At 36.5% G+C, this 12,303-nt stretch overlaps 1 pseudogene; it reads left to right on the plus strand.

Moving 5' to 3' along the window:
- Window positions 1–757: 757 nt before the first annotated feature.
- On the plus strand, window positions 758–1,170 carry LOC143689438 (oligosaccharyltransferase complex subunit OSTC pseudogene; annotated as a pseudogene).
- The last annotated feature ends 11,133 nt before the right edge of the window (window positions 1,171–12,303 follow it).

Raw genomic sequence — 12,303 nt, forward strand, 5'->3', positions numbered from 1 at the left:
AAATAAATAAAAACATTCTCCACAGCCCACATTCCACCAGCACGACCCCTAAATGAGAGGGCTGTCAGTTGCTTCTGTGATCTCAGTCCCTGCCTTAAAGAAAGAAGCTGTGGGGGAATTGCTATCATGAAACACATCATAGTCCATTTTTTCTCTGCAAGAACTCATAAGAAGAGACACTTTTTTTTTTTAATGTATTTGTGGGCAGGATGACATAATTGAAAATACGTGAGAACTATAGTCAGTAAAGCTTGATTCAAATCCAGGTGAGGCACTTAATCTCTCTGAAACTCAGTTTCCATACCTATAGTAATGGATTAATGATGCCTACACAGTGGGGATCTCTCAAGGATTGAAGGTCCTAAAACCTGTGGAAATGCTTTGCAAGTGTTGATCTAGAAAGGACTAGAGAAAATCATCTTAGCCATGGTTTTAGCTTATAGCAAGATGACACCTCAATCTTCTTGGACATCATTATTGTTAAACGTTAATTCAAGTAAGAACCTATAGTGGAAAGTTCTTGATAGCATTCCGAATATGTGATATCCAAACCCTCCATATCATAGCTAAATCACCATTCCTCTCTTCTCACTGTCAATAAAATTGGAAAGCTTACCATAGAATTGATGGTCTTTCTTTTCCTAAAGCCTGTAGCATTACATTCATTTCTTTTATAGATGGAATCCTGTCAAGAATGTAACCTTTCCTTAAAAGCATACTTGTAGGGAGACAGAGTGCTGCCTCTCTTGTCACCAACATGGAGACTCTGTACCAAGTCCCCTTCTTAGTGTTCGAATGTCCCAAACTGAAGCTGAAGAAGCCGCCTTGGGTGCACATGCCATCAGCTTTGACCGTGTATGCTCCGATGTTGGCCCATCACCAGAGGAATAACTTAGGATGTAATTGCTGAATCTCCAGGTGTTGGCTCTATGACGGATGAACATGGGCATCAGAGTAAATGGACAATGTATTATGGAAGGACTTGCATCCAGCTTCCTGCTTACAATGAGAGGTTTAGGATTCACAATCCTGGACAGATCCAAAGCACCAAACATCCCAAAACTCAATAGCTTTCTTCTGCTGTTCATTGGATTCTTCTGTGTCCTGTTGGGTTTTTCTATGGCCAGAGCATTCGCGAGAATGAAACTGCCAGGCTATCTGATGGGTTAGTGTGCCCTTTGTGAAGAAATCGATGGATCCTGGATTTGTTCCCAATAATGAAGTTTCGTTTTTTTTGTTTTTTTGTGCATGTGCTGGGAATTGAACCTGGCTCTCCCGCGTGGCAGGCAAGCATTCTACCACCAAATTATCCACACGCCCTTAATGAAGCTTTAAAGCTTCATTACCAATCCTCTGTATGAAATGTGGGAAAGGATGAAAAGCAGCAGAGGAAGAAGCATCTAGTGAAAACAGGAAGCTTATCAAAGCTTGGACTAGAATTTCTTCTTGGTGATATCAGAGGGACAAATCTTCTCAGTATTTTTTCCTGCTGATGCTATGCTAGCATACCAACAATGTGAAGTGGTGTTTTCTTCTTAGTATTTTATTTTTAGAAGGAAATATATTCCGTTTCTACAAGTATAATATTGATCACATTGATTTTTTATAACTCCTTTAACACTTTTTGGAGGTAGCATTTCTGATTTTCAGAAATTAATGTAAAATCAGGAAGCCAGATCCTATAGCCTGAAAACTCTAGACATTTGATCAGTTTTACCTATGGTGCTTTGCCTTTAAACAGAGTGTGTTGCTGTAGAGCATTATTTCAGATATGTATGTAAGATTTTTTTCCTGAACAATAATATATATGGAAGGAGCAGAAATAATTTTTGTATTTAAAAAAAAATCATACTTGTAGGTATTTGTGATGCCCCCTCCAAGCTCTCCAGCTCACTTTTTCATGGACCTGGGGTTCCATATTTAGGGATCCAGTTCTCTAAGTGTGTCTTCTTGGTTCCCACTTGTGATTCCATCAGCCTTTTTACACTACTGACAGAGCATTAGTCCCTTATCTTCTGTAACCCCTGGCATTAATGCATATGCTTATTTAATCATGTGCTTATGCATTTTCCTCTATCGTTGAAATACTTTCCATAGTTCAATTTGTTAGTTTCTCAACAACAGATTGTAGTCCGTGTCTATCTGTTCCATGTTTGTTAGTGTTAAAGGCAAAATGAATGAGAGGTTCTCCCACTCTATCTTCTAGGGGTTAAGCAATATGGGGTCTAGGATACCCTGGGAACAACAGTTGTTATGCAATTTTAATTGGCATTACTCTTGAAAATGCTCCTCTTGTATATGCATTTCTCACCATGCATACGGCCATGTAATTTAGCTCATATGGTTTTAGTTTCTAAAGTACAATACAGAGTTCAGATTAAAAGTCTTTCTGAAGTTAAGAAATCTGTTGTTTTCTCTGGTCTTCCCAGGCTGATTTTTTTGTCGGAGAAGAGAAATCGATTGACCTGACCAGGTTTGATCCTCACAAAGCTGTGTTGGTGGCTAACCAAGATTTTGTAGTCTTCAAGGCAAAGTGAGATTAAAGTCAAAGAGTTAACCTTCAACAAAATAGAATAAATACAATAATGATTCTTAAGGGTTCAGAAGCTTTGATTTGAGCAGACCCTTCACATACTTTCAGAAATAAAGAAAGGAGAGTGACTTAGCAGAAATAGGTATCTTCTCAGAAGGAGATGAGCAACGGCTGGTGATTCATGACTCATGATGAGAACAGAGGAATTATATCCTTTCTCCATTTCCTTCCTTGTCCTTTAACTACCAGAATCTTTTTAATAGATTAAATATGTTTTAATTATTAATTTAGTCAAAGCCTCATACACTGAGTGAAAGGGAAAAGAAAAGGCTACTGTGGGCAACAGGGTAGAAGTGTTTTGAATCAGTTGTTGGCTTGGTTAGTTGGCCTTCCATAGTGGTAACTGATGCCTTTTACAGGTTTTTGGATCAACTTGACAATCATAACAGCAGAGCTGTAACAGTACAGCTTATTGGGAGAGAATTACTAAATGATGAGATTCCTACACAAGTCTCAGCTACTGACCTCACACTTTGAAACGCTGAAAGGGAATTTGAATCTCCAAAGTATGTGGTCACAATTCAAGTCAGACCCAGAAAGAACTAGATTTGGAAAGGGAGGCATAAAAAATCCTGCCTCTGAATCTTGGCAGCTTTTTTTTTTTTATATTACTTATTTATTTTCTCCTTAAAAAAGTTCCTAACAACCTACAGTAAAATTATCAATATCTCAGTATCTTATCATTCTCTCCTGGCCAATTGACTCCTTTTCCAAATGAATCCCCAAATCATATTTTTCCCATCTTAAAGTTTCATTCTAATGACCAGAGCCTTCTACTATATTTAGACCAGATTTTCTCACTGAAAGGTACCAGGGTATTTGATAAATGCATTGCATGTCTGAAGCAGCTCTCGGCAGAGAATCAATTTCTATAAAATAATCTCTCATTGTGTCCCTCATAGGTTCAATGAAATAAATGATATTCAGGAGACTGAAAGGAGCATTCTCTTTTGTAAGTGAATAAATCGAGATGGTGAAAAGTGAAGTAACGTGCCTCAAAATTCAATCTATTCAATAAATAGCGAACATTTAATATGTATTAAATAATATGGTAATTACAAAGAAAATACAAATATATGACACATCCTTCTCCCTCATAAGTTTGCATTTGTGTTGGAAGGTGGCAAGACTTACGTGCGTGAATAACAAGAAAAAGAAAACAGTGTGACAGAATCTAATCCTATGGCAGAGAAATTGATGTTAGACATAAGGAAAAGTTAGTTGTTGTATGTGATAGAGAGGTGGAGGGATTTAAATGATCTTATGATCCTGTAATTCCAAGGAGGGACAAATCAAAATGGGCCAGATCCTATTGGCAGAACTTCGGACCAAGCTTAATTATTCCTGATCCTATTTAATGCCTGTTCTCTCTGTTCCTGTATATGTTCTGGAAAGTTTATGTATTCCTGTAGACTTTCAGGGCCACTTATATTACTGAATCGTGTTCATACTTAGCAAATAGACTTTTAGGAAGGGAGAAATGGGAGTCACAATTTCAAGTGTCTGGGGAGACTAGCCACGTGGACCAGAGAACCCACACTCTTTCTAAAGGAAACTATGTCTTCTTACATTTAGTTGATAGAGGCCATCCTACCAGAACATTCTGCTTCTCAAAATGTCATCGTCACAAATTTGTATGTGAAATTGTATGAGTTTTAAATGTTGCCAACTAGCATATAACTTTGTGGCTTCTGTTTTAGGCAATTTCAATATTTAGGTTGGCCTATGTTAGACTGAGATTTCAAAAAGTGAATATGCATGATTTAGCAATCAGGGGCATCTCAGGGTATAGATCATTATCCTTCTGGACTCTCATATTAATACAGGCTTATCAGTAATCGATTGCAGGGGAATGGTCCACCTGATTCAGCCTGCCCTCCAGTATCCTAAGGGCCTTCTGTGGTGTAGCTACTGTTGAGTTTAAGAATATTCTAAGGCCTAAACTGCCAACCAAGCTACTTGGCCAACGACCATTATTCATTATAATGCACAGAACCATCCAATATCTGAATGACCTTAAAGTAGAGATTTCTAATTGTCACAAAGACAGGCATATGCCTAAGTCACATTATATCAATAATAATACAAGAGTGGATCTTCCCAAGAGAAGAAAATACTCAGGGGAGTAACATGAGTTCTGAAATAGCACTTAGCATGTCCTTCAGAACATGGTCATCATTGTGTTGCAATAACCAACTCAATCAATAAACGTTCCTTGTAATGAATAGTCCTTTCCAATCCTGGGTGCTATTGCACTAGTGCTTGGCAAGAGAAGCAAGGACCAATACCCAAAATGCCATTATCTGTCCTGGGGTAGTCGCCTTCCCAAATATATGCACTGAACAAAAAGCACATATGACATCAGGCTGGTGGTCACAAAGCAAGCTGGTTAGATCAAGTGCTAAAGGTTTACTCTGAATGGCAGATTAAAAATCCTCTCTCCTGCTGCTCACTCTCATTAAGCTTGAGAAGCTGACCTTCCTATAGCTAATTGGAAGTACATATAGTATATGATTTATTTTAGGGGCAAGGAGATTGGGGAAAATTCCATTAAAGAAAAGAATAATTGAGCCCAAGTGCCAGAAGATTGGGGAAGATGTCAATTATCTTGTTTTGTTCATTTCTTCTGGAAAAGCCTATTACTACTAGGTAATTTATGGGCCTTGAGAGAGCCATAAAACTGTGGAGAAGAGGAAACAGATGAATCCAGGCTGTTAAGCAACACGAGGTAGGCTTATGGATCTTTATCCTTTATTCTTGAAGAAGCTGACTAATAAACGTAAATATAGGGTAGAAGAAAACAGTGTTGATTAACTTATTTAAAAGATTGTTCTGTCATCTTTATGTGACTTTTTACTTGGAGAGAAAACACACCACCACCCCTCAAGCCTTTTCTACTGAATTTTTTTATAGTTAACATTTTCATATCCTTGACAGTTGAATTTAAAATGGACTAAATTGCTAATATGTTTTGATCGTAAGGCCTGGAAAAGGGGGCATTCATTTCATAGATTGAAAAAAAAATGCAGAAGGTGAGATACTGATAATCTTCCCATAGCCATGGTATAAAATTATAAAAAGTCTTATGTTTACACATATCTCCTCTTTGCAATCCATCCCCTCCAGAAGGGCACTTGGAGAGCATACATGAGTCCTGTAGGTAGGAGGGAATGGAGTGTATTAGCTCCTGCAGCCACAGTGCATGGAGCCAGGCAGCAATACCAAATCATATCTAAGAGAATGTACCTACAGTCAGTGCTGGACAGATATCTGCAAATGAGAAGCAGAGCGACAAGTGTTCAGGTTAGGTTTTAGAGGCTATAGTGCAGGGTCGAAGGATTGGAGATACATGGAGAAATAAGATGAGTCCTTAAGAGTTAAGCAAGGGAAAATGGATGACACATTTGTGCAATGCTTGAGACTACTGATCATTGCTTTTAGCAGTTAGTCATCCAGACAGTGGAGTCATCCAAAGCAAACAGGACAAAATGAAAATTCTATCTGGGAATGTTCTCCTTGTTCTACTAGGCCTATAACATGCCTCTTCTAGAAAAGCCTGCTCGAAATTCACTCCCTCTAGAAGGGCTTTTCTCACCAGTCCTCTCTATTTTCCCTAAATGTTTATCCTTTGTCTTTTCAAAATGAATATATCCAGTATGTGTCACATAAGCTTTGGCCCAATTCAAAGGATTTGGTTTATTTAAGCAAGCATGAGTTAGCTTATATTATGTAATTGAACATAGTTATTCTTAGCACAAATACTCTAGCTTTTTCTACAGTGTCTTATCTTTACACATAGAGGATTCCAAAGGCATTTGAAAGAAAAAATAGAACTATTATTCTAAATAGAAGCATAATAGAAACCAAATTAAAGCATACTATACCAAAAGTAATTTTTTCATTTTTAAAAATTACTGCTGTATTTCATTCTTGCGTTTAAATTTTATTAGTATTATTCTAAGTATCAAATGATATTATGTGAGCCAAGCATTGAAATGCCTCTCTTTTTCCTTTGACAATTATGTGACTATTTATTAGGTTTATAACGGACTGACCATGTTTCTAGTCACCGTAAATCTGGTGTGTGTGTGTATGTATGTGAGTATGTGCACTGACTTCTCTTCAAAAGTCATTAGTGTTGCTGGTCCTTAAGAAAGGTTCTGAGTAGTATAAAGTCACCTTTTTAAAAAAAGCAAATATATACTTCTGTATTAGATTGTGTTCCTTGAGGATATTTGAAGGAACATGCTGCATATTTTGTATTTCCAAAATCTAGTACAGTAACAGTCTAATGAAAATACAAATAATTTAATAAATTAGTAGACATTTGTTAATGAATTCATTGAATATGTGAGCATTTTCTTGTGTGTGCGTGTGTGTATGTGTGTGCATGTGCATATATGTTCATATGCTTTTGGCTTCCATTCCCTTCTTTGAATTCCCTGAATTCCCTACAGCCAAACTGAGTTTTGCATTGTTACCTGTATAACCCCCATCCCTGAACTCTTTTATTCATTCATTCATTCATTCATTCATTCAGTATTTCTTTCAGTCAGTCAGTCATTTAGTAATTTATCCATTGTATCTACTTATGAGTTAATGATGCTTCTGCTAAGACTTGGTGGTTGAATGAAATTTAACTAACCAAGAGAGAGGACAAAGTACTTCAGGCAAGAAGCACATTACATGTAAAGCCAATGGTGGGCTTGCAAGAAAGCAAAAGCAGCTTCTGTGAGGAAGGTAGAAGGAATGTGGTAGAGACCAGAACTGGAAATGCAAGCAGGGGCCTAACCATGCAGAGTCTTGGAGACTACATTAAAGAGGGTTTTTAAAAACACATATATAATTATTGTATTAATGTATTCATATCATTTTAAATCAACAAAAATATCTATGTTGGGGATAATACTCAAAGTTATTTAATTAATGGGATGTGTGTTCAAAGATGTTTGGAGACCACAACATGGACTACCTGGATTTTTGTTTTTTATTTTTTTTTTAGGGAAAAAGTACTGGATTCAAGGTCTTTTATGCCATGATTTGTCTCTAAAAGATACATAGGTGTTTGTTTTACAAGCATCCTTATATATATATATATATATGTGTGTATGTATTACTCATTTTCATTTCATTTAATTAAATTTTTACAACAAACACTCCTCCTTCCCCCCCCTTACTCCCCGCCACCAATGACCTGTAATCTGCTTTCTATCTCTATGAATTTGTTATTTTTGGTCATCTCTTATAAGTGATATTGTATAATTTTTGTCCTTATGTGTATTGCTTATTTTATTGAATATAATGTTTTCAAGATTCTTCCATGTTGCCACATATTCCATAACTTCATGTTTTCTTATTGTCAAATAATACTCCATTTTGTGTATATGTAACAGTTTGTTTACCCATTAATTTGCTGATGGGTTGTTCCCAGTTTTTGTCTATTGTAAATAATGCAACTATGAACACTGATGTAAATATATCTGTTTGAAATCCTGTTTTCACTCTTTTTGCATATATACCTAGAAGTTGTATTTCTGGGTCAAATAGTAGTTTTATATTCAACTTTTTGAGGAGCTGCCAAATTGCTTTCCATAGTGGCTGAACCGTTTGACATTTCACCAACAATATACTAGAGTTCCAGTTTTTCTGCATCCTCTCCAACTTTGCTAATTTCTGTTAAAGTTCTATTTTTACTATTAGAATAATAGACAGCAAGAGCAATGGAGCAACATGATCAGTTTTACATTTCAAAAAAGTCACTCTTGCTGCAGTATAGAAAATGAAATGGAAAAGAGTCAGAGAAGATATAGTTAGATTATTTGTGAAGCTATAGTAGTAGTCAAATGGGTGATACTAGTTTAGACTATAGTTTAGACTCTGGTGGTATTGATATGGGTATAGAAGAGTAGATGGTTTAAAAAGATGGAGGAAGTAAAATAAATAAGGCATGGAGATAGACAAGGTATCCAAAGTAATAGTAGGAGAAGAGTCAAGGATGATTTCTAGGTTTCTGGCTTGCACAACAAGGTAGATAGTGGTTTCTACACTTGCTGAGATAGAGGATACTGGAAGAAAACCATATTTGGCAAGAAGGGAGATTTTGAGTTTCCTTTTGAATATGTTGAATTGGAGGTGTCTTTGTGATATCCAAGAAGAAATGTTGAATAGGTAATTAGATTGTAGAGACACATAGACTCCAGCTCAGAAATGAAAGCATAAGAAAGTCCCCTCTGGAGGAAAATAATAATACTCAGAGCTTTTCATATACTTTTCATATACAACATCTGATACTCAAATATGCACAGGAAGATAAAACTCAACTGATGACTAAGAGAAAAAATAGATGATAGAAATAGACCAACCAGATGACTCTGGGTAGATGGCAGTGACTGCACAGGTTTTGAATCCCTTCAAATTATCATATTAAAACAGAAAGAAATAAAAAAACCAAAGACCCATAGAAAATATTTGCACAAGATAGATGAAAAGTAATTTGTAACTGTTGAGGACAAGCCACCCAATGTCACAAAACAGGCATGATATCAGCATCTGTATAAGGAAAAGCAAAGGAAAGCAATAGGCTGTCTGACTAACCGAGAACAGGGGAATTCCAAGAGAGCCAATAGGTATTCATGTTCTACTGGAAAGCTTGGTGGGTAAATATGAGAATAGCACCTAAAACTGGGTTATGCCCACTCCAAAAACAGGTAAGTGTAAGGTGCCAGTGGTCATAAAGGCCAAAAAAGCAGCATAGCCTCTAAAAACTCTTGAGCATTGATAACTCAAAGAAGAAAGATACCAGGCATCATGTGCCTCCTGATGAAAGAACACCGTATCATCCATAATCTTGTCAAGCTGGTAGAACAGAGTCTGGTCAACATCTGGATCTGTCTGCCACATTGCAAGAAGACTATCTTGAGTTGCATCATAAGTATCCAATCACCAAAAATAACTCAGTGAGAATCTTGACAGTTCAAAAGCCCCTGGTTCTACAACACCTAAGTTGTAAGAAAAATAAATCGGTAAGGAGAAAATCTGCAGATGTACAGAGACTCAAAGAACAAAATAACTTTTTTGAATGAGCAAGACTGAACTGTATATAGCGACAAGGGATGCACACTTGGCTGACAAAAACAGGTCTGCAATTCCTTTCTTACTCTTCCTATCAGGCAGAGTCTACATTTCCTCTTCTTGAATCTGTGTTGACCTTAATGATTTTTTTTTAATAATAGCTTTATGTAGATATAATACACAGACCATAAATCCATCCTTTGAAAGTGTAATTCAGTGATTCAGCATATTCAGTATGTAATTATATATCCAGTATAATCAATATATATTTGGTATATAATTCAGTATATTCCCATAATTGTGCAATCATTACCAGCACCCAATTTTAGAATATTTCCATTACCCTAAAAAGAAGCCATAGGACCACGGTGGCTCAGCAGGCAAGAATGCTTGCCTGCCATGCCTGAGGACCCGGGTTCAATTCCCGGTGCCTGCCCATGTTAAAAAAAAAAAAAAAAGGAGCCATATTACCCTTAAGCAGTCACTCATTTCCTGTAATTCCTAGTAACCATTGTCTCTATAAATTTGCCTATTCTGGACATTTTATGTAAATGGAACCCTATAGTATGTATTACTTTGTGATTGGTTTATTTTGCTTAGCATAATGTTTTCAATATTCATCTATGTTGCAGCAGGTATCAAAGTTTCATTTCTTTTTACAGTTGATTAATATTCAATTGTACTTATATGCTACACTTTGTTTATCCATTCATCTGTTGGTGGACATGTGCTATTTCCTCTTGTAGGCTATTATGAATAATGGTGCTGTAAACACTGACATACAAATATCTGTTTGAGTCTCTGTTTTTCAGTTCTTCGCGTACGTACCTAGAAGTGGAATTACTGGGTCACCAGGCGATTCTATGTTAATTTTTTGAGGAACCACCAAACTGCAATGGCTGCACCATTTTACATTCCCACCAGCAATGCACATGCTACAGTTTCTCCATATCTTCACGTGTGTGTGTGTATATTTTAATAATAGCCATCCTAGAGAGTGTGAAGTACTTTCTCAATGTGGTTTCCATTTGCATTTCCCTAATAGTGAGTGATGTGAAACGCGAAAACACATGCTTTCATGTGCCATTTGTGTATCTTCCTTAGAGAAATTTCCATTAAAATCCTTTGCCCATTTTTAAATTAGGTATTTGCCTTTTAATTATCGAGCTTTAAGAGTTCTTTATATATTCTGGAAACAAGGCCCTTATCAGATATCTGATTTTTAATTTTCTCCCAGTCTATGGGTTTGGTTTTCACTTTCTCTTTAGTACTTAATGAGATATTTTAAAGCAATAGAATGCAGCAGAAGTGATATTGCATAACTTCTGAGGCTAGGTCAGAAAAGGTCTTCCGGCTTCATCTTGATTCTCTTAAGGTGCTCTCTCTGAGGGAAATCAGGCACCATGATGTAAGAAGTTTTACTACTTTTTGATCAGCATGCTAAAGATGCTACCAGTAGATAGGTCAGCTGAGTGACCCTCTGACAGTCTGTATCAACTGTCAGCCACGTAAATGAGTTCTCTGAATGTCCATCTCAGCAGAGTCTTAAAGATGACTGCAGCTGCAGGTGATATATAACTTTATCTGCATGAGGCTGAGGGAGAAATGCCCAGAAGGATTCTTCTAAATTTCAAACATACATAATTGTGAACAGAAGAAAATTGTTGTTTTTAAGCCATTAAGTTTTGAATAATTTGTTCTGGTTGATAACCAGAATAGGTGATAAAACTGTAAAGAAATGGATTTCTATAAAACTTAGGATTGATTATGTATGTGTGTATGTGTGTGTGTTTCCTGGGGGGAAAGTAGCAATTGATAAGGAATACATGGAAGGGCTTCAGGAGTAACTGGCAAAATTCAATTTCTTGATCTGGTTAGTAGTTGCAAAGGTGTTTGCTTTTTACCAATCATTAATTTGTACATTTGTTTTATTATACATATTTTATTATATAACAATAAAAAAGAGGAAGAAGTTGAAAACTTATGTCCAAGCAAAAATCTGCACACAATTGTTTTTAACAACTTTATTCCTAATTGCCAAAAACTGGAGGCAATCAAGATGCTCCTCAATAAGTGAATGGATAAACAAATTCTGGCACATCCGTCCAGTAGAATATTATTCAGAAATACAAACAAATGAGCCGTTGGGCCACAAGTATACAAAGAGGAAACTTAAGTACGTATTGCTAAGTGAAAGAAACCAGTGTAAAAATGCTACCTACTGTATGATTCCAACTATGTGATATTCCAGAAAAGACAAAACTCTAGAGGCAGTAAAAATGGTCTCTGCAGTTGCTATAGTTTTAGGTTGGGAGGAAAGAGGGATGAATAAGTGGAGCACAGGACATTTCTAGGGCAGTAACACTATTCTGAACGCTACCACAATGGCAGATAACGTGGCATCATGTATTTGTCAAAAGCTACAGAAATGTAGGATGCAAAGAGTGAGCCCTAATATAGACTATGGACTTAGTAACTGATAATGTGTTAATAATGGTTCCTCAGTTGTAATAAATACCACACTAATAGAAGATGTTAACAATAGGGGGAGATTATATGTGGGTGAGAGAGTAATATATGTGAACTCTGTACTTTCTGGGCAATTTTTTTTGCAAACCTACAACTCCTTTGAATATAAA

Source organism: Tamandua tetradactyla, chromosome 7, assembly GCF_023851605.1.
Source record: "Tamandua tetradactyla isolate mTamTet1 chromosome 7, mTamTet1.pri, whole genome shotgun sequence".
Taxonomy (NCBI): Eukaryota; Metazoa; Chordata; class Mammalia; order Pilosa; family Myrmecophagidae; genus Tamandua; species Tamandua tetradactyla.